A 23,368-nucleotide genomic window follows, 5' to 3' on the forward strand; every position below is an offset into this window, starting at 1 on the left:
TCAGCAGTGGCAGTTGTCAGGAAACATGTACAATACATGTATGGTGCTGAGCTAGGTTAGAGTGTGTTTTTTCCAGTAATCCTGCTCTATCTTATACCCCATAAGTGTTGAGACCTCATTCATCATCTTCCCATGTTCAGTATTTATCTTCCATTGCAAAGGGCTGCCTGTATTCCTTGAGGACAAAATGCTTTGGAGGTTTGTTTTCTTTTGTTCTTCCTTCAAAACCAATTTTATTACTAAAAATGGGTGTTTTGGAGCACTGGGAATCATCCAGCCCATTGCAATGGCTAATGACAACTGTCTGCACGTCACCCCTTCCCAGTTGTTTACTGTTAGGGTGGTGAGGCACTGGCACAGGTTGCCCAAAGCAGTGGTGAATGCTCCATCCCTGGCAGTGTTCAAGGCCAGGCTGGACAGAGCCTTGGGTGACATGGTCTAGTGTGAGGTGTCCCTGCCCATGGCAGGGGGTTGGAACTGGATGACCTTAAGGTCCTTTCCACCCTAAACCATTCTATGATTCTTTTCCATGTCCAAAGTCCCACTGGTCACTGCTCTGTACAATCTACCTTTGGGTGAGATCCCCCTCACCTGGCTTTGTGTCCCCTGTTGAGATGTTTTTTGGCTCCTTTCACAACCACAGGAGAGAAATACCCTCTTGAAGGACATCTTCCTCTGACCATTCTGGTCAGCTCTCAGATGAACTAAGCCTGCTCCATCTACAGGCAGTTCAGTGGTGGCCCCATGCATCAGAAAAGAGTCACAGAATCATGAGTGCTGGTTTCTTATAGCACAAGATCTTTTTCTTCAACTCACTTGCCCCATAAGCACTCAGGTGTTTTGTACCCCCAAAGTCCCCAGTGTGATGGTAGGGATGAGGAGGTCTGCTGATGGTTATTATGGTGAATTGGAGGGGGGCACAGCAAACTGCCCTTTCCAGGATGACACTCATGTAAGTCATTAATCTGCTTTTATTTCTCATCTGATGGAGAAATTGCCTCTGAAAACAAGGTCTCTTGAGAAAACCTCCTTTGACTGATAGTTGGAAGAGGCTTTATTCATGCTGCCAGCAGCAATGATCCCTGCTGATTAAATAGTGGATAGACCTCATTCTTGCTGAATTACATGTTTTAGAAGGCCTGACACATTTAACAATTAGTTCTAGGTTATATTCATAAACAAGAGGCCAACACCAATTTCTTTTATCAGCCAAAACTTCGTATTGCAGAATACTCCAAGGAGTAATTGTCAAGGTAATTCTTGTGCACTGCCAGTAAGTGCTTTAGCTGGGTTTTCAGATGTTCAGTGTCTTGCTCTGAATGAATGGGAATGATTTCAGTCTTTACAGGGCCTGTGGTGTTGTTCACATGCTGTGTTTGGCTTGGAGATGAGGCTCTCAAACATCATTTGCCCTGTTCACCTGTGGCTGTGTAAGCCAGAAGGGAAGGTAACAGTGGTTTTCAGGTCTGGGCTGTGTTGATCTGTGGAAAGAGACAGGTTTCAATCTCCTTTTCTCCTTTCATTCATTCAGAGCACCTCAGCTGTGCAAATCACCCCTTTAAGAACATCCCACTGGTCCTACATGGCCATCTCATCACCTGCTTCAGGAGGCAAAACACCTACAGAAGCACAGAGGAACCTCTCACAGGTCCCACCATCCCTATTGGGATGATGGGTTTGCATCAGGGTTGACCCTCTCAAGCTCAGATATCACCCTACATCCCTACAGAGATGATGGTCCTACACCATCTCAGTGGCTATGGACTTCAGTGATGGTGGGAAATCATTACTGGTGCTAGGAATTGGAGGCCAGACCCCACTCCTCAGTTCTGCACAGAGCTCATGACAGCTGAGAAATCCCCTTTCTACCTTTCTACTCTACCCCTGGAGCGCAGAGCCCATCTTGGACCAGATAGTTAACGTACTGTTAGTAGGACTCCAGCTTGATGGATGATGACTTAATGGTCAAGGGTTTGGACTGGAACTCCAGTTTCAGTGGCTGGCTTTGCTACCGTATTTGTACATTATCTTGGGCCAGTTGGTAAATCATTCTGGGTTTTCCTCTTCCTCTGAGTAAACTGGAGGACAACTGCAGTTCTTTCCATTCTTTACATCTTGAGGACGCTTTCTGTGGACCACAATTATTCCATCACAGTAGAAAGCGAGATGAGTTTATTTGATCAACCAGAGCAAACGGTTTGCATGGCCTTATTTTATTCTCCAATGCAATAGCTTGGAGGCAGCCCAGAAGGGGCAGCAGCCCTGCAAGTAATTACCAACATGATTTGGTTCTCCCTTATCTCAGATCACTTTGTGTATAGGGAAACTCCGATAAAGTTTAACCTGGCACTGTCTATGAGGCTGGTGAACTGCAGAGCTGGGGCAAGAGGCAGGGAGTTCTTAAATCAACTTTGCCACTGAAATGAAAGTAACCTGTATACCTGTATCTTAACAGATGACAGGACAAAACCAAGCAGTGTCTAACGGGAGTACAGGCACCCACCTAAGCACACCCAGAGGCAACTCTAGATTTCTTGAGTGAATTCATTTTTGGTAGGACATCTAATTATTATTGCAGTAATACTGCAATGCCACGAAACATTGCCTGAGACCAGAGTTCCTCGTGGGTGCCGTGCAAGTGCATCACACCAGAACTTTAGGACTAGAATGTGGTGTTTGTGATGGTAAGATGATCCTGGAACTTGTGACTATTTAGATACGAATAGAACTGTTTGAAAGGCTCAAAATTTGATTTTCAGATCAATTTCTTTCTTGAAAACTAAACTTTCTTCTCAAACCATAATCCAGAAATAACAGGGCAATTTCAGCTTGCTCTCTGTACCCCCCTGGTATGGGGCTGAATTTTGGGAGTGTACTACATTCCAATTCATGGCTGGGTCCCATCAAGCCAGATACAAGTTCCTTCAAGCCTGAGATGATGTTTGAATTTACAGCCATTGCAACATGGGCAGAATGCTCTGGGATTTGAACTGCAGCAAAGCGGGTTTGGATTGGCATCAAGACATCTTTTTAAGAATAAAACTAGTTAAGAGATGCAGGAAGTTGTTGGGGGCAGAGGGAGAAATTCTGCTGCTTGAGGGTTTTAAGAACTTCCATCTATTTTAGATAATCCTATCTCAGGGACAGCTAGGTAACTGCTGCTTGAGTTGGGAGGGTGGATGGGTTGAGTTAGAGGAGGCCACGGAGATGCTGCAAGGGCTGGAGCAGCTCTGCTCTGGAGCCAGGCTGAGAGAGCTGGGCTGGGTCAGCCTGGAGAAGAGAAGGCTCCTGAAGGGGAGACCTGAGAGCAGCTCCAGTGCCTGAAGGGGCTGCAGGAAAGCTGGAGAGGGGCTTGGGACAAGGGCCTGTAGGGACAGGCCAAGGGGAATGGCTTTAACCTGCCAGAGGGGAGACTGAGCTGAGCTCTTAGGCAGAAGCTCTTCCCTGTGAGGGTGCTGAGGCGCTGGCACAGGGTGCCCAGAGAAGCTGTGGCTGCCCCATCCCTGGCAGTGTTCAAGGGCAGGTTGGACGGCAGACACGACATGGGCTTATTGCAGGCAGGGATCGTGTTGAGGCGGCAGCACTTGCCCATCTCCCTGTCTTACACCCTTCCACTTAGGGGGGATCAGACTTCTTTTCAGGCAACAAAAAAAGGGTAAAGAGAGAAAAATCAAATCAAATACAGTTTTATTCTTTACATCTCTTCCATTTCTCTGGCAGACCTGAAATTTCCCCAGGGAAAAGGAAGCCTTTTTCTCTACACGGTTGTGGGTTTGGATGAGTCCTGTCAGATCTTTTACTGGATGTTGGGATCTGACTGCCTGGGTAACTATTTATGAGGAAATGGAGACCTACCCAAGTGACAAAGTGTTAAATATGCACAAAATCCATGTAGCATGAACCAGAGAGGACCTTGATTCTTTCCCCCTGGGTTCTGTCGCTCATCAAGAGTCTTGAAATCAAATGCTCATTTTCCAAGACCTGGTGAGTATTCCCTGCTCCCAAGGCTTTCTTCCATTAGCACTTGAAAACCACAGGTTCCTTCACAAGTCGTCCTTGATGTTTTATAAATGTTACAGCTAAGGCATCGTTTCTACCTCCTTTCATGCATTTTTCACAGCTGCAGGAGAGATGATATTTTGATTCAGGCTGCACACAGTCATCCTGAAAGAGACCTCAGTTACCTCTCCGGAGGTATTTCCAAACCAGCAAATGCTGCCTAACTTGAAGCTAATACCCTCCTCGAGCACTCTGGTCTGCATATATGGTGCAATCTCAGCTGCAGAGCTACAGGTTAGGAGCACGACGTAACCGTATGGGTACAAAACACCTTTCAGAAGAGACCCTCTGGCTAAATTTCACTCTTTGGATTAAAAGGGGTATTTCCTTCCAGAGAAACATCTGGGTGCGCAGGAAAAGGGGTGTTAAAGGTGCTAGGTTTAGAAATGATGCAATGAATATTGTGCAAATAAGCCTTTTTAAGGTTCAGGAAGAAGCCTGACTTCAGCCTACAAACGTAGTAAAATTTGCCCCTGTGTTTCTTTCAAGGGATTACTAAAAACCCATCAGCTGTCTTAAAACTGTTGTTTGTTCCTCTTCTAGCTGGTTTCTGATGAGAAACAGGCGCACCCTTTCTTCAGGATAAAAGTCAAGTGCAGAGATTGCCAAGTTCTTGATGGCTGTACGAGAAGCACAAGAGAGTCTGTAATGATCATACTGAACATTAAATGAGAGGGAGCAATAAAAGCAATGAGACCTATGTTGTTTTTCTTGGGATACTTAGGATCCTATCCAGGAAAAAAGCCAGTGTGAGTCTCATCCCAGTACATCATCCAACAAACATTGTTTTTGTGCTGGAGAAGGCAAATGGTGCACGAGGCAGATGAACTGAATAGCCCAAATCAGTTCTTTGTGGAGGACTGAGTGCTGGGATCTCTATTTTGGGTTCAATCCTCTGTTTAAGCAGGAAACAAGTCACAAAGACAATATCAAGGTGGGGGGGAACTGCTCATTTCTCCTGTGGCAGGAGACCTGACAAGCTGCTCTAAAATACACCTTTTGTTTAAAATAATAACTTTACTGTTGTTATTTTTCACTTATGATGATATCCAGGGGTTTTCCAAAGCAATGAACACAGTGATGAGGTTACTTAGGTTAGTTCTGTTTTTTTGGGGGGTTCAAGGGGAATCTTCTTCCTGGCCCCAGTTGGTGTTAGCTCAGATCTGTAAAACACTCTTTAGATGAGATCTGATACAAAACAACCTCAGTTGAGTCCATCATTACAGATATGTTTTCACATTTCAGTTCCCAAACACTGGACCCATGCCACAAACAGCCAACATGCAACTTAGGGCAGAAACATTATCGTATAAATACAGACACATACTGAGCCCACCATCTCCTTTGGGCCTTGGGGGGGAAACTGCAGGACATTGGGTATATTGCGTTTTGACCAGTGTAAGGTGTCTGAGATGCAGACATACAGTCAAAGGTGGCTTTCTAGGCTTTCTCAACTTGTGTCTTTTCACCCCATGCCTGAATTTAACATCTGGGATAGACAAAAGGAGCTTTGAATCTGATTACAGGGGAGCCCCAGAGCACAGCTCACAGACCAGGCTGTATTCTTTTCTCTGTTCCAAAGCCCTGCACTGTGCAGATGCAAAGCTATCTGAAATGCCTGGCAGCTGCCCAGGGAAGCTGTATCCCAGAGGAGTCATGGGGTTTTTACTGCATTTCCATCTTTAGCAGGAGAAAACTATTTGGAGGAGCAGGACAGCAGCCACTGCAGATGATTATACATACCCATCCCACCCTGCAGCTCTGTTCTTGCTTTCCGTAACTGCCTGAAATACTTTCCAGAGTTAGTTGCAGATTTCATTATGGTTCAAACCCTTGATTTCTGTTATTATCTATGATCATTATTTTCTCAATAGTGTCTGCAAGGACCTTTCCTGCGAAGGTTTCCAGAACAAACAGAACCAAGCTTGCTCCCTCATTAGTGAGGCAAGGGTAGCAGGTCCATCTGTGACTATCTTGAACTGTGGTCAATGGCTCAGGCTGTAAAAGAAACACCTCTGTGTCTTGATGCAATCTAAAACTGGGTTTACTTCTGAGCACTAGCCTGCAGCAATGGGCAAGACGGTGACCTGTCTTTGGTCATCTAATCCAAACTCATACATAAATACAATATAAAGGCAGAGGGATGCAGGTAACATCTACCTAAAGTTAAACTCCAAGTACAGAAGTAGCTAACGAAAGACAAATTTCCCTTTGAAAAGAATATTATCACCAAGAATATATCCTGATTAAAAAAATGTTGATTCTGCTGAAAAATCAGATGAGAGAGCAAAGCTGACAACATGCAATTAAAAAAGGAGAGAGCACTAAGGTGGTGTCAGTTCTAAGAAAGAAGGATAATGGTTATAAGCTCTTGTTGCCCTTAAGGATGCTGCAGCACCCTGGGTCAGGGTTTTTGTATATAAAGTATGGCAGTACTCTTGTCACTCAGACCCAAATATCAGTGGGGTGGAATTCATCTCAGTCAATTTTAGCTGTCCAAAGTTAGACCATTAGTCTGTTACCTGTCTGAGCTGCCTCCAGAGCCGGCAGAGGGAAACGGAGTTCTCTATAGCTCCTCTTAGAATCACAGAATACATCTCCTTAGAATCCTCTTTATACTGCTGTCTGAAATAATGAGATTAATTGCTCTCCAACAGTGCAATCTCCCTTCATGGCACCTGAACACCTTAATCCTAAACATCCACAGTCAGTTGAGAAGAACCACAGCCTGTGCCTGCTTTTTCTTTGGCTGGAAATCCCATCTGTCCCCTTCTAGCAGCTGCCTATTTGTTTGCATTGAAGACCTCCCCACAATGTATTTTGACAGGGTTGGCCTATGAGGAGCAGGTCTTAAACAGCTTTGCAGCTTCAGCTTGTACTGTTGCTGCAGCTGACACATGCATCTCATCTGCTTCCTCTTCCACCTATAGCTTTTCATTTTCTGCTACAATGAGGTGCCTAGTATCAGATGGCCACTATCTCAGTGTGGGAAACAGCAATGCTTTCAGAGCAGGGACGGTGGCCTCCTCTACACTTTGGAGGGAGCCTTGGTCATACACGTACATATCAAGCTGTGCGTGACTCCCAGGAATAGATAAGTTCTCCAAAGCTAGAAAGGATGGTTAAAACTCTGAGGCAGAGGGTGTCTTTCCCTTCATTGTGGTAGAAGAGCAAAACCAAGCTTCCCTCTCATGAGCTGATAGGCTTATTTTACAACATAACAAGGTGTTCCTAATGGGAATGTCTTTTTCTAATGGGAATATCTTTTATTGACTTATTTGCCTGCTATTTGGACAAGGAAGATGTAGTATTCTCACCTTAATGTCCTATCAAAGCTACCAGGGACCTTTGCTTGAAGACAACCATACAATAGGTGAGCAGTTCTGTCCCCACACTCACAGCTCCCCAGCAAGCACTTCTGGACTCAGCCAGTTGGTGACAAATAGACATTGATTTTCTGATCCAGTGTTTGCTCCCTGGGGAAGCTGAGCAAAGGTTATTCTATTTAGGGACTGATTTGACATATGGCTCCTGGAAGTTGGAAAGCGTCTGTAGGTGAATCAAGCTTTATTGCTGGAGTGGTTCATTCAGGAACATAATTAGGTGAGCATACACAAGCGTACCCATGGAAAGATGCCCGCAGGCTTTTTGTAAACTACTCAAGTAGCATCCGCAAGGTGATTTTTCCTACAGATGGTTCAGAAGGAAAAACCTGAATGTGTTTCTTCATAATATAACATAGCAAAAAGTTCTTCTTGTAACAAAAAGTGATAGAAAATAGGTATTTGTCAGAATGATTTACAAATCACTGCATGTGCCTGAGACCAGGTCTACTCTTCGAAGTTTTTCTCATGATGTTGCACTAGTGAAGGTGTGAAGTTTTAGAACCACCTTCCTGTGGTACATGCAGTTGAAAACAAGGCTTAACTGACTTAAATTTTACTCATTTCACCTGAACAGTAACTCTACAGGCTGGGAACCTAATTTTTTGCAAGGAGATCTGTGCCTAGTGAGTTTTTCTATCTGTTCCCACATGACCTCTCTGGAGATCTTAGCCTTTGACACAGCTCAAGGTGAGGTCCCAAAACTGACATTTTTCCTCTTTGCCTGGGAGGAGTAGGTCTGTTATTATATACCATTCAATAAGGATTTATTCTTGAATTCAATGCTTATTTCAGACTCACCCTAAGTGGTGTTTCTACTTTTTTCTACTGTTTCTTCTTTTTTCACCCGTGCTGTCGCTGTTGTAACAGTTGACCTGATAGCTTAATGCTGATGTAGGATGTACATTTTTGTTCTCTTGCCTCCTCTCTCCTGGATGTTACAACTGAAACACAAACTTCTGAATGTCCAGGGATTCCCAAAGGCCAGATGGTATCTGCTTGCTATCAGAGATGTTTGCAGCTTAACACAGGGGAGAAATAATATTGGTCAGTGAGATTATGAAATTAAATTGTTCCTTGATGAAGAATTAAACAGGGATGAAAAACATAGAAACATAAGAAGCAGTAAGAAAAGGAAGTTGTTCATTGTGGTGGAAATGAAATAGCATTGGCTTTTCTTCTCTGACCAAGTATTACAGCACGGGGATGGTGGTCTTGAGTCCACTCCCAAGACAAAACTCACCATATAAGCACTGCAAGGACATCTGGGGACTCTTGATGAGAGTCAGCCAGGAGAAACTGGGCATCTATCTTAAGCCTGTTGCCTGGACTGCTCTTCCAGGAAACGACATGCAGTTCTCCAGCCTGCAAGTCCTTCTGTGTGGGACTGATATCTAGAAGTGCTCGGGATCACCCTCTGGAGGTGCCTTTTTAAACATAATGACCATCTGGGCAGCCTAAATTGGCGAACTATATACTAGTGGAAGACTGCAGCAGTGACTTGGGGATGTAAGCCTGTGTGTGAAATGGTCCCAAATAATCAGAGAGTCTCTACATCACTGTCATTTCGGAAGACAACAGTTGCTACCATTCAGCCTAGAGTAAGGACACCCGATCTTGCTTGGTTGCAGGAATCAGCCTTGCTGTAGTAGTAATAAATGTGTCTGTGGGCTCATTTTACCCTGTTTTCAACAGGGAATGTGTTTCAGCAGCCTTAGATAGGTCAGTGCTAGTGTGTTCTATGCTTCTGGATAGGTGTGCGTGCATCAGGATGCGAGTGTGAATTAGGAACCTGTACCAAACCTAGGAGGTGAAATGGAGTGTGGTGGCTTAGGGATGTAGTGTATGAAAAAGGGAGATATGGCAGCAGAGACAAGTCCCATAAAGAGATCTGAGCGACGCAAAACCTTTCCTGGGGACGCCAGCAGAGCCAGCTTCAGGAAAGGTGCAAAGTGAGTTTGTCTCTCCAATAAAGCTGGTATTTTCTCTCTGCATAAATAAAGAGCATGGTGCTCACCTGCTGTGTCTGCTGAACTCCAGAACAAAACATCCCATTTTTTTCAGCAGAATCCTATTGGCTAAGGCAAAAATAATTTCAAAAATCATTTCTTTCTTCAGAAAGTGTGGGAGTGCTTGTCCCTGCTGCTGTCAGTTCCCATCCATCCCCTTTATTGAGCCGTACCAACGCATTCTCTTCCAGCCAGGACTGCTCAACAGCACACAATAAAATTGATTCATTACTCATTGTCTTCTTATTGTCTTTCAATCGCTCCAGCTCTTGATACCACTTAAAGTGGACATTAGTTTTCCATAACCAGCGCTAATGTGATCACACTCTTCTGAGAGAGAATGTTTTCCCTCCAAGCTTTCATTACATGTATTTTCATTCAGCCTCATTACACCCACGTGTCTTTCTCATGAGCTTCTAATAATGCGTTTATACAAGTTTTGCTTTACCTGGAGGTAGACCACCATGGTAAGGAGTGAGAACACGAATGGAACAGCTGGCCCAAGTGCTCTGCGGGTGTAAATGAGAAGCCTTTAGTGATGGGAATTGGTTTTAATTCACAAGAGCTGGCTCTTGAGCTCTCCAGAAAAGAAAAAGCTGAAACCACTGAGAGCGAAACTCAACTTTTGTGCTCCTCTTTGGCACGAAAGCAAAACTGTTTAAACTCCAGGAGAACCGTGACTTTCTGTTTCCAATTAGCATTGAAACATGAAGATGGGAGTTGATAGCTTTGATTTGGGATAGGAGGAGGATGATTAGGATTTCTGTGTGCATAGGGAAAGATTACAGCAATAGTGAGTTTAAGGTAGTTTTGAGTCTGTCTTTTGTAAGGAAAACTTCTCCAAGTTATAGCACTCATTTAGGGTTGAATTCAAAGGTGCTCAAAGCAGTGCAGATCCAGTGCAGCGAAACCCCTACGTGCATGTAGTAATTTTGTCATATGAATAGTGACCCTATGGGGAATCCTAAGGGCCAGGATTTATTCTTGGATTTGAGTTGGATATAGGGCTCTTTCCACCTGAAGCTCCAGACCTTGGGGCCTCACAGCTGCTTTGGTCCTGGGAGCCAGTTTTCCTTGCGCTGAGGCAGGGCATGAGTGGAACAGATACTCAAATGTGGGAATTAGAATTCCCAAGCACAGTACCAACATTTGTTATTTACCGTGGAGTGATATGAGTTTCCTATGCATGTCCCTGTGGTGATTTGCTCCACCAGTTACAAAGAGGATTAATATTTCAGATGCAGTTATCTCAATATATCCTAATTGAGACAGATGAATACAACCTTCAACATTTAAGGGATCAGGCTCTTTTTAATTAAAGGGTCCCTTTGTTTCACAGTAACTTTAAAAGTCTTATTTATCATTACATTCTGTAGGAGTCTCTTAGGAAAATAATTTCCTGCTACTGGTTTTGTTCAGCCTTTGGATCTCCTATCTCTTGTCACCTGTAACAAAGTGCTGCAGGAAGGAGTGCTGCTGTATTGCTTTCATGTTCCCCATCAGCTCTGATATGGATGGTTGTTATAAAGCTTCATACATAATATATGCCGTGTCTTAAAGCAGACCTGTAAACGGCTGTATGGTTTTTCAACTCAACTAGCCTCCAGCTACCAGCTATAAAAAGGCATTTAAGCAGATTAGCATTCAAACTACCTGGTGAAATGAAGAATGGGGAGGCAGAAAAGCCTAATGATGGATTGCTGGGCTGTGACCACTCACATAGAAAGTCACCTTTCTGTACCTCCAACCTGCAAGCACTGGTGCTAATCCTTCCCAAAGCTGTTCTGTAGGCACATAGGTTGCCCTCACAAGGGCACACAGGGATGATTTCCCAAGCAGCCCAAGTGAAATGTTGCCCCTTTCCCACCGGGTCTGAATTTGCACTGGCTCCTTTTGAAGTTTTCCTTTTGCTGTGCAAACACTTTTGAACAAGTTTTCATGCTCTGTTGTCTGACTTTCTGCTGTAGCAGCGTGCTCTGAAATAGCTGGAGAAGTGCCTTTGGAGCCTGTTCTGTCAGGAAGCATGGTCCATCCATGCCCGGAAAGTTAATTCCATGCCTGGAAAGCTACTTCTAGAGGGTCAGGTTCTTGAAAATTGAGCTTAAAATCCAGTCTATTTAAAAGCTTGTCATGAGGAAAACCAAATTCCTTCCCTACCTTGGCTCCTGTTGTCACTTAGCAGAGGAGGAACATGAATTCTCTGCCTTGTGCTGTCACACTGATCAGATCAGGATCTGTCTTCATGGACATAGCTCACTACTCCCATCTTTCTATTGGGCAAGGCCCAAGCCATTTTATAATAGAAGAACATAAGTTGTCAGAGACCAAAGACCACAACTACTTAGGCATTTCAATCAATCTCTTGAGCCACATGGAGATGCCCAGATTGATGAAACCTATTGATGCTAAGCTGGAGCTGCATCCCAGGCACTTCATCAGGCTGATGGTCCAGACTCTGTAGACAGTCCATGGATGCAGACAGGCAATGCAGAATGACCTGCCCACAGCCAGCATCTCCCCCTTTTCCTCCTTGTATGCTCTGCCTTGCTCTCCAGGTTTTCCTAGGCCAGTTTGGGCTGGTCATGGTAACAGAAAAACCACTTATCCCCTGGTTATAAATAGGTGAAACTTGTTTTATGGTTATCACAGAATTATGCTTGGAGAAACCTTGTGAAAAGGCATCATTACAAACACTGGCAGGGTTTTGTAGGTATGCTTCTTCCAAAGCCAAATAGGAGTCAAGAGCACTGGCTGTGAAGCCTGTGTTGTACTGATGCAGGGAGGTGCAACCCACCTGAATAAACCTTTCAAGCACAACCATTGACACGTCCCGATTATGCAGCAGTGACATTACACTTGCTAGTTTAAGCAAAGACATTGTCACACGAGCTTTCATCCCTGACATTTCTAACTTCTTGCTTTCCAAACAGAGAATATTTGCCCTGGTCCTGTCTTGGTGGCATCTCTTCCATAGACCCCCCTTTGCCATGGCTCCTGCTTTGCACTCTTTGTTTATGCTAATGTAATGAGCTGCCTTTTGTGGATCCTAGATAAATAGGATATTTCACAGACAGTAACATAATCAATTAATACTAGTCTGGATCGTGATTTGGTTACCTAAACACTACTGTAAATGCAATGCTTTTCAGCAAGTAGTTTTCTTGACAGGACTGGGCAACATCCTTTTGATTGTAAAGAGGTAAATTAAGGAACATTGAGATAAGGGCTAAGAAAAATTGGATAAATCCTTCTTTTATTTTTCAATATGGAACTGTAGATGTGAACAAGAAAGCATGAGTTGTTTTAGCTGTTTTAGCTGAGCAAATAAAACTGTGATTCACCCTGTGCATAGCCATGTTCCTATAGACAAAAGCTTTTTTCAGAGTACTACAACCTACTCTATTCTCAAAGACATCATGCCAAGAAGGTTTTGCATTTATACCTCACACGTATGATGTGAGGTGGTCCAAAAGCAGGGAAAGGAAGGAGGAGAGATTTTTCATGTTAAAATATCATAGCTGTTGGTAGCACACCTTCCCTAGAGAAGACCCCCTAAAACCTGCCCAGTGCCAGGGACATATTGACTGCATCTACCCTGCTCGTGTTGTTTGCTGTAAGAGGAGCTCTGCATCCTCCAGGCCAAGTCACTTCCATTCAGCTCATGTTCACCTTGTTCACCTTGCCGTGTTCACCTTGCGTTGGTACTTGACCATTGTCTCTTCTGGGATTAACGAGGAATCTCTCTGGCTCTAAGGAAAGAGTTAATTTTCACTGCAAAATAACAGAAAATGCAGTCCCTGAGTGGCATTTATGTGGCACATCCTTCCCATGGGATCCTGGCAGAATCTCCTAAGGGTACTTGAGATTGAGGTTTACTGGGATGGTGTTGGAGAGCCATATAGGACAGAGGGAGGTAAATCTATCATGGGTCACGCTGCCTACAAAGGGAAATCCTGCAAGTGACCCCTGAATGCACCCAGGTTTCATCTCACAGGGAGCTGGTTGGTTCAATCCAAAAGAAAACCTGGGAGAAAATGAGTATTTATGGTGTGTGGCTGGTCAATATTCGTGGTGTAACTGTGGCAGGAACAAGCTGCTTCCTTTCTATAGGCAAGATCTCAGGGAAGCAGGGATTACTCCTTCCTTTGGGTCTTTGGATCCAAACAGCTCCAGAGCAGAATCAGACTCTTGCTGCATGTATCTTTTACTGTATTTGTCACTAAAACTATATCCGTGTGGTTTGATTCCCCAGCAGTCCAGAGAGAGCTCCAGGGCATGACGAAAGGGAAATCCCAAACTGCTAATTCTGAGTAGAGACCTGCAATGGATGCCATCCATTCTGCTGTGTACCCTCCAGATTCAAATGAGAAAACATCTCACTTCACAGGGATGTACTTTATTTTCTGTTAATCCTCCCCTGTCTATAAGGGCTGAATGCTGACATGGGTCACCATAACTGCGATCTTCCTCATCCTCACTGACCTCCACACCCTGCACACCTCAATGAGCTGCCCAGCAGCAAGACTGAGGAAGAGGAAGAGCAGGAGAGCAGAACAAACTGTGCTGCAGCTGAGCATTGTCTGTGCACGCAAGCTGGCCAGGAATATTAGTTTTTAAGGTATTTCTTGTCAAGAACCTATATTCTCAAGGCTTGTGGGTTATCAGAGGTGCAGCTAAGACCTATGAGCACCTGATGCTTTTAAAAGAGATGTGTCTTTAGGAATATTTATCTCAGGAGGGAATAGATCCTGCATAGCTGTATCACTGGAGAGTGGAGAAAAGGGATGGAAGAGGAGAGGAGCCACAGGGTTTGCTTTCGAGAAAAGGCTCATTGGGTTGGCAAGGCTCAGTTATAAGGGACAGGATACTGGCATTTGCATCAGTGAATTCTTCAAGCAGTTTACAAAGTTTACTACTCCTCTCTCCATTGTGGAGATGGGGAAACTGAGGCACAGAGGCTGCCACTTGTCAGAGGTCAGCCAATGTAGAGTAAAACCAGTCACCTGTAGGCAGGACCAAAGGGGCATGGTCTGAAATGAGATCAGAAAACCCACTTCATGAAAACAAACCCCCTCTATTTACTTCTTTATTTATTAACCCACAGCTATGTCTTACTCAACAGAGTCCTGGTAAGGAAAGTATTTATACACCTTCCATCCTCATCCCTGAGTTACTCAGTCCTGAGCTCATTATAACCTTAAATATGTTACCTATTACCTTTAATGGCATATTGTAGACTCCTCCACTCATACCCCCTCTTATTAAATATGCTTAGCAACGCAGCAGTGAAGAAATAGAAGTGTCAGCTCCTTCAAATTAAAATAAAGACTCAATTATGCTCTTAGGGGCAGATGGAGATTGAGCTGAATACAATGTACAGTTACACTGTTGTGGAAGCCGGGGCCCTTATGTGCAATTAGTGGTATTTCATTCTTAATCTTCCTCCTTAATACAGAAGAAGCCATTAAAGAGAAAAAGCCATTCACAAGCCCATTTCAGAGTCAGTTTCACAGAGATGCTTCCAAATGCATGATTTTAATCTTTGGTTTTTAAATAAAATAAATTGCTTATATACTTATTCCCATAGGAATTATCTTACTCCCATGAGCAGGGATGCCTCACACTAGACCTTGTCACCTTGAACACTGCCAGGAATGGAGCATTCACCACTTCCCTGGGCACTCTGTGCCAGCACCTCAGCACCCTCACAGGGAAGATCTTCTTCCTTCTATCTAACCTAATCTTCCCCTGTTTCAGTTTGAACCCATCACCCCTTGACCTATCGCTACAGTCCCTGATGAAGAAGGACTATGATACAGAATTCACTCAAAGCGCACTAACTGCTCTGATCTCCCATCAGGGTGCTGAAGTGATGATGAGTAATGCAGACGTGAGGCACAATTTACAGCTCTTAACATGAAGTGAGCTCCTGGTCATCCTTGTCCATCAGAGGTTTTGGTCTTGTCTGGCCATTATGGAGATTCCTGCATAAAAGGGAAGGGAAATGGAGAAATTACTTGTTCAGCATCACAGAGTTGGGCAGAAACACCAGTGCGAAGTGAAATCTATAACCACAGCACCATGCTACCCCAGATCTGAGGTCTAAATCCATTTCCATTACTACAGCCTTTATGTGGGACTGCACATCTGTGTGCAAGGTCTCACAGCTCCTCCTGCCTCAGTTTCCCCAGCCTCCCTTCCCAACACCAGCCTGTAGGAGCTGGATACATTAACCAGGAGGTGTTTTCCTGACAGTAAACACTCAAAATAAATAAGGAAGTTGTTCATCAATGGTGGAAGTAAGCAAATTCTTGATAGGAGAGTGGATCTCTTCCATAGTGCAGGCATGATCGATAAGACTCATACCCACGAGCCTCAGTATTGAACCTCAGCGCTCTGATTTATTGGATATAACATGTGCTTCCTTTCCATTTACTGCTAAGGTGAAAGAGCCATTGTTTAGCACTGAGACCACGCTTTCTAGGCATTCTTTAGCTGCAGAGACGATGCATTGGCTCAGATTTTCTGGTTGATGTTAAACCCAGTCATTGCCCATCTGCTGAACAGTCACAACCCCTGCACAGTGATTTCTAATCAGAAGAAAAGTTGGCAAGTAAGCTGCAGTGAAAACTTGACGTGTGGGTCTCCACATGCTGGGCAGGGATCTGCAGGTCAGCTGGAGGCCGCAGGGATGCTTGGCCCTGATACTTCCCATTTAAGAGGTGATGATTCCTTTGCCATGGTATCCCTTGTGTATCCCTGCAGGATACCTCTGCAATCACTGCATGCAGGGAAGAGGTGTAAAGCAGTGTCTATAACCCTTTTATGAATCCCAATTCGAAGTTCACAGCATTTAAGAAGCAGGACTTCTACTGAGAAGCGTAATGAGGGAGTTTAAACCTTGGATTAACTTCACTTGTGCTAAACTCGTCTTTAGATCATGCTGTAATCACTTGCCTTCAAAATGCCCAGCACTCGATGGTAAATCGGACCTAAGAAGGTACCTGCAAAATGCAGTTTAAATGTGATATCCCTCTCCAGGAGATGGCACTGTGAAACTAGTCTTTCTGCATCCTAATGCCAGCTTCCAGCCACCTACTTCTCCCTGAGTTAGGGCTGATGAATAAAAAGAAGAGAAAAGTAGGTGAGAGCCCTGGTCCCGGGACCGGCATGAAGTAAATGCTCTATGGTGTCTTTTCATCTTGTAAGGATTGTTTGTAGGGTGGGTTGAATACTGGAAGACTTAGAAGATAAAGGCCCTAGTTTGTTGTATGGAGGGGAGAAAATGCAGAATAGCTTCACTGTGACTCCAGGAGCAATTCCACAGAGGGACAAGTAATAGGAGCTGCATTTGGCGATGGAGGTAGCCCCAGATGATGGGTGTCTGTGGGTGTCTTCTCTGACACCAAGTTCCTGTTAGACAGTGTCCCTGCTTCAGCTCATACGCTGGATATCTCTAAATCCCAAAATACACTGGTGCAGCTGCACAGCTTTGCTCCTTTTTGCAGGGATCCCAAAGCCAGAAATTCACATCCATCTGCAAATCCTATAATGCCCCCCAGGACATTTCTCTTCTGATGCCAGGAAAAAAGGGAGAAATTGGGAGTGTTAATGCTGTAACATCTGTGTGTGTGCATGCTTCTGTCTCTTTGTGTAGGGGACCTTTTTACATCCCCACCTCTCCTCCTGAAGATGACAGCCTGCAAAATAGGAAAGGTTTTGTGTACTGATAATCTATCCCAGAGGTCAGGAACTGCTGATATCTGATCTAAGGTAATGGCACTCTCTGAATGTCACTGGGTTGTACATGTTTCTCTTGTTCACCTATGGCAAACTTGGGGTGTGAACAGTTATATCCTTTGGGGGTGATCATCAGAGGCAAGGACAGATGGATGACCACTGCAGCTTGGGTACTTGGTACTCAGGTAAATCTCTTCCGTTGTCAGTGCTATTTGCATAAAAGTAGTTTTTTTTTGTTAAACCTAACAACGAGAAATTTCAGATGTGAAACTTCTGTTGCCAACTTGAAATATAAGTTTGGGCATCATGTAGCTGCCAACAGATGAGGCATTCAACAGCACAGATAGCAGTGATAATGTAGCCAAGTTGCTTTTGATCAGTGGAAGATACATCCCTGAGAACACAGAACACTGCAGCTAAAGCAGTGTGTTCTTTTCACCAGGGATTAAATCCATTTTGTATCATGAGATACTACACCAGGACACTTCAGTATATCTCAAAGTGCTTTCTTTTTCCCAGTGATGCTCTAAAAGGTAGCATTAAAACAAAATCTCCCAGCTATTACTGCATTTCATGTCCACTAAACCAATTTGTATTCTCAGCTGTGAGCAAGATCCAAAGTCTTTGCTGCCAACAGGACCCGTTACAGTCATCTTCAGATCAGACCTGATATAGATCTGCACCTTTTCATTCAGACATGAAAGTCTTGTTGTAGCAGCCACTTAGAAGACATTCCAAAGGGTCTTTCTTCCTCAGCTTTGATTATTTTAATTTCTTTTGAATCCACCTCTTTGGACACCATCCACGGAGCTAATTTAGATCACAAACTCTTTGGACAAGGATAATGCTTTCTTCTACATCTTTACACACAGGGACAATTGCACTGTCAGTGCTTCAGAAATAGCCTCTAAATAATAGAGGCCAGGGCAGAGAAAAACAAGGCCAAGAGGGAAGAAGCTCCAGAGAGGTCAGTGGGACCAAAGCTCCTGCAAAGAGCGCTGAAGTGTGAATGGAAGTAAAGCATTAAAACACCTGGTGTTAATGCAAAGGAGATGGAGAAACATCTGACACACTGTGGGAGCTATGGTGGTTGTGCCCCTGAGCTGGATGGTGGAAGTGTTGCCCACCACCAGCTTTGTATCAAGATATGCTGCAGTGAGGGGAATCTCAGTGTAACCTAATATAGAACAGGTTAGAAGAAGAAAGAACACAGACACCGAGTTTGCAGAGCATCTTTCCTTCAAAAGTATGTTGAAAAGCTGAAATGTCACCATGCTGAAAATGCCAACCGCTTTCAAGATCATCTAGAAGAACGGGGCCTCAATGCTCTCCTGGCATCTACTGGGTTTTTGGTCCCATTTTGAAGCTTTGACAGTATTCCCTTTGAAATCCCATCCAACCCAAAGACTGGAAAACACAAACTGCTTGATTTGTATGTTTTCTCTGCTGGAACAGGAGGGGTTGAAGCTGTCTCCGTGGCCTTTCAGAGATGGGCTTTGAATGGCAAGAACGTGGATAGTGGTGAAGAAATCCACTGCCTGCCATATCTGCTCTTTCCTCCAGTCTTCAGTATCTTCTCCATGAAAGAAAACCGACACCTTTCTTCATCTTTATTGCACTCCTCGCTTGTCTTCTTGCACAAAAGTGTTGTGCTAATGTGTCTGTGAGAGGCTGGTAGAGAAGAAAGGGGATGGGGAGAGCGGAGGAGAAAGGGGATGGGGAGGTTCAGCAATGAATCCCTATCAAGAACCAGTGTAAAGGGGGCTGGTGACTGCAGCAGGGTAGAAGAAAGCTGGGGCCACATGTGGAAATCACTGCCGTGTTCCATGGTGTGAGACTCCCTCCCCGCAGCACCCCATTGCTCCTGCAAGAAGGGATGCTCACGAGATTACCTGTAAACTTCAAACCTCAGCTCAGAAATGACAGGAGAAAAGCAAGCGGAGACAACGACTGCATTTGAGCCTGTGGGGTGAGATGCAAGTTCGACAGCCCGGGTGTGGGGCAGACACAACCAGCTTTTGGGGTGAACTGCAGGGTGGACAGCACAAAGTCCAGGACTCGCTGCTGTGATACCCCTTCCCTTTGCTCTCCTCCAGACCTGTTGGATAAGTGTCATCCCAGAGGATGCTTCAAGAACATCCTCTTGCAACCTCAGCCCTACCAGGGATGCCGCTGTTGCCTGCCTGGGAGGAGAAGGGAGTTAGGGCTACAAAATTCCCCCACTGAGAAGCATTATGGTTCTTGGGCAGGGAAGAGAGGGAGTGAAATCCCTGCAGAATACACCCACAGCCTCGCTGCGAGCATACTCGGGCAAGCAAAGCCCCGGGTACCACCAGCCGAAGCATCCCAAATAATCCTGGCAGCAGGTTTAGCCCCATCCCACCGCTGAGGACGTTCCTGGCGCCCTCAGGAGCAGGACCAGGGGGTGGGGGGCACAGGCAATGGTCCAACCCTTGCACCGAGGCTGTTTTCCGTGAAAGGAAAAAGAAAATCAGGAAAAAACCTCGGAAAATCCCGCAGTGTGGCTGTACGTGCAACCCCCACCCCCCAATCACAGCCGCGCACACCCCCTGCAGCCGCTAAAGAAAGAGATAACCATAAAATAACCCAACGAGCGAGCGATAGAAAGTTGCTCCCGTGCCTGCACCAGTTGATTTCGCATCTTGCCTTGTGCCTTCGCCTGCTTTTCCCCCTCCTAATTCTATTTATTTCGGATTTATTTGCTGCACCAGGGAATAATCAGGTAACGCAGGAGCCTGGCGAAGTGGAGGGGACGGGAGGGGCCGCGGGGGCATTTTATCGTGCCTTTCTTTCCCCATCTCCCTCCCTGGAAGCTTTTTCCCCTACCCAAAATAAGGGGGAAAAACCCCGAAATGAAAGGGTCGCGGTGGGGAGGGGACGATCGGATGCGGAGCCGCCGGTAGAAAACGCTGCAGACGGTGTTTGATCGCGTCGAGCGCGACACCGGCGTTACCGCTGCGCGCCCCGCGGAACCGCGGCATCTCTTTCACGGGTGATTTTCAAACCCTCCCTTGGCTTATTGCGGCGCGTTTCCCACGGCCCCGGGGCGAGGAGGCTGCGCGGGCGCGCAGCGGGGCGATGGGGGTTGGAATTTGTGCGAGATTTTTCTCTTTCTTCGCTTTTTTTATTTATTTTGTTCCTTAAAAAAACTGCTGAAAAAGGTCACACAAGGAGTTGGCTGCTAAATGGAGAGAAAGGGGGGGAAAAAAAGCCTTAAAAAGAGCGGCAGGCATGCGCACTGCGCGGATGCCATATTGGAATGAGTCCGCCGCGGGTGCGGGCGGAGGGACGGCTCGGCTCGGCTCGGCTCGGCTCGGCTCCGGGCTGCGCGCATCGCTCCGCGCACCGCGGGGGCTCGCTGCTCAGCCGCGGAAAAAATAAGCGAAAACAAGAAAAAACACCCTTCCCCTCAAAAAAATCCCCCCAAACTGACCCAGGTAAGGTACCGCGCCCCCCAAAGAACACCCTTCCAGCGGGTATTTCCCTTTATTTTATATATCAGGTTTTGCCCTTTTTGGGTCGTTTTCCGCGTTCCTAAATATTTTAAAGGGTTAATTATTATGTTTCTAAAGCGGGGAAGCTGGTGTGGGTTTTCGTCTCCCCCCCGCCCCTTATCCGAAGGGGAGGAAAAGCGGCGATGGAGTTGCCGGGAAGTACTGGCGGGCGGCGGCTCGGGCTGATGCCCGGCCGGGACCGGTATCTGGGGCTGGGCTCGCCGGAGTTACCACGGGCAGGGCTCGCAGTGTTTCGGCGTTTAATCCCAGCCGTGCGGGGGGTTTCTTTTTACCTCATTGTATCGCATTTTAGATGTCTTTCCTTCGCCCCCCACCTCTTTTTCCTTCTTTATTTCTCTCTTTTTATGTATTCAAAGTATTCCCTGTCCTTTCAAAGGAGTGCGCAACCTCTTTTCCCATTTCCTACGCCGATCCACGTCTCAAAAAGAGTTATTTTGGGTGTGCGGGTGCGTTTCTTCTCAATCTGCAAGGAGAAGGGAAAGAGGAAGAAAAATCCGGCTGAAAGGGAAGAAAGAGTAGAAAAGCAAGCCATCAGCTGTGCCAAAATGTGCAGCCCCGATCTCTACGTGTTTTCCCCGTAGCGCTCCCCGAACTGCGGTAAATGAATATTTATAAAGCTTGTCAGCTCAACATGGCGGGTTAAGGTGTCTTTAAAAACTGTAAAACAAACAGTTTGAGAGAAGGCAAAAAGAAACGCGGTGCCACACGTTGGGCTCAACCCGCTTGTTGCTCGGAGTGGTGCGTTGGTGAGGAGGGGAGAGGATGGGATCCGTCCTCTCGGGGTGTCTCCCCCCTCCCGCAGGACTCAGTGGTGGGAAAAGTGAAGGGGGGTGTTTGTGTGTGTTGGGAAGAAACCCTGAGATGTGGACGTGTGGAGGTGAGAGTTTGGGTGGTTTGCCTTTGGATTGGAGACTTGCCATGGTAATAATCATTTAATAATAATAATAGTAGTAGTAGTAGTAGTAGTATGCCGAGAGAGACACAGCAGTGATTTCAGCAGCAGACATGTCGTGGGACGAGATGTCCTGTTGGAGCTGTCATGCTTTCCCTGCTTGCCTCGGTGCAGTCAGCTGGGGATGTGGGTTTGGTTTGGGTTTGGTTTTTTTTCCCTCTGTTCTTTAGCAAACTGCTCTGAAATAGCTGCACACGGAAGTTTTGGCTGCCAGACAAGTGACTTTCCCAGTTCCTGCTGCAGCGAGTGCTGCAGCTCTGTTCTTTGCAGAGAGACCCTAAAAAAGCCCACGATGGGAGGTGAAAGACAGCTCTTGCAAAGCGAGTTGGAGAGGAGTTTTCAGGGAGTTGTTTGTGCCCTTCTCAGCTGCCTCTTGCAAATGTGTTTTCCAGGAGAGAGGAGGAGTGAGGCTGCCTCAGAAGCAGAGAAACTTCCTTGTTCTTGCGCAGGGAGTACTTCATTGCTGCTGCTCTGGGATTGTTTCACCGTGGTTGCAAGATGTTAACTTTGAAGCATCTGTGGTTCATAGCTGTGGGAGGCGATGGGATGCTTCAGCATCACAAGCTGTGCCTGAATGGGGATGGAGGAGCCAGGAAGGATGCTGGATGTAGGGGGAGAGAGCTGCCTGCCTATTTGCCTGTACCTCTTAGAGGTGCTCTCCAGAAACCCACCATGCTTTTATTTAGCAGGAGCAGTTTGAGATGCTGTTTGCACACCTTGTCACACACGTTGAGGTTTCTGCTTCCGAAAGGGCTCTGCTCCATGTTCCTACCCCATTTTCCCCTTGCCTTTCTCCAGATCCCAGCCTCTGCCAGGACCAGGCTTTGCAAACTTGTGTTGCAGAGCATCGTGGTGGGGAGGGGCACAAAGGAGAAGACCAGGTAGGGGAGGATTGGGATTTCTTATCAAAATAGCAGAAAACAGCATTAATTATAAGCAAAGCGGCTTGGAAGGCAGCGGAACTTGGTGACAAAATCCAAGAGCTGCAGTGGAGTGGTGTCAGCCTGTGGGGTAGAAAGGGATGGAAGCCATTGCAAAATGGGAATCTGTCTTCCTCCTCTCCCCCTTGCATTTCTCCATCCCTAAATTTGCTGCCCCATGAACAGAACTACTTTTAACATCAGTTTGTGCCCCTGGTGCTCTGGCAAAGAAAGTGGTGTTGAAGAGTGACCTGGTGTCTGAGCAGAGAAGCAGCTTTGCCTAGTTGTGTGCTGTGGCTGTGGGGACTGGAGAGGGGTTGTGAAGGTCTCTGGGGATCCCTCTGTACCTGGAGGGATGTTCCCCCCTCTTCCCTTGCTTCTCTTTTATTACTTTGCCTTGGAGGAATCTGCTTAAAGATGGGAAAAGCAGCCTAATGTGCAGCCTCGTCAGCCGTATCCCTGATGTGGGGCATCCACATCACCCAAAGAGGCTGTATTGATGGGACCACTTTTCTCCCCCTATCTTCTGTCTCCCTCAAAGGGGGACCTGTTGATGCGCAAAGCTGCTGCACACCCCTCCGTCAGCACCAGTGAGGCTGCATTAGGGTTAGCTCTGGTCCCACCAAGCAAACCTTCTTTTCTCCATCAATGGCAGAGGGGTGAGGGCCAGGATTTGGTGCTCTTTGCTTTTCCTTGCAGGAAGCCTTTAGGTGCAGGCAAATTTGATCTCCTTTGCTTAGGGGCAAAGGAGGAGCAGGCAGGTTTTCTC

At 45.9% G+C, this 23,368-nt stretch overlaps 1 protein-coding gene and 1 long non-coding RNA gene across 3 annotated transcripts in view; one reads left to right on the forward strand and one right to left on the reverse strand.

Annotated features, from left to right (window-relative positions):
* Nucleotides 1-3,670: 3,670 nt before the first annotated feature.
* On the reverse strand, nt 3,671-16,661 carry LOC134166788 (uncharacterized). The gene is made up of 4 exons (XR_009965998.1): nt 15,358-16,661; nt 13,121-14,481; nt 9,900-9,960; nt 3,671-3,829 (listed from the first exon to the last, which is right to left on the reverse strand). It is a non-coding gene; the product is annotated as an uncharacterized LOC134166788 (long non-coding RNA).
* A 3,900-nt stretch (nt 16,662-20,561) lies between these two features.
* Nucleotides 20,562-23,368, forward strand: part of SFMBT2 (Scm like with four mbt domains 2) — a 107,572-nt gene continuing 104,765 nt past the window's right edge. Inside the window, exon 1 of one of the 2 annotated variants that reach the window (XM_062624750.1) lies at nt 20,562-20,649. The gene's annotated coding sequence lies outside the window, so the exon portion shown is untranslated. The remainder of the gene's footprint in view (nt 20,650-23,368) is intronic. The other variant, XM_062624749.1, reaches the window with a different exon arrangement.

This window comes from Pezoporus occidentalis, unplaced genomic scaffold (genome assembly GCF_034315485.1).
Source record: "Pezoporus occidentalis ecotype Australia unplaced genomic scaffold, CSIRO_AGI_Poc_V1 ctg270, whole genome shotgun sequence".
Classification (NCBI taxonomy): Eukaryota; Metazoa; Chordata; class Aves; order Psittaciformes; family Psittacidae; genus Pezoporus; species Pezoporus occidentalis.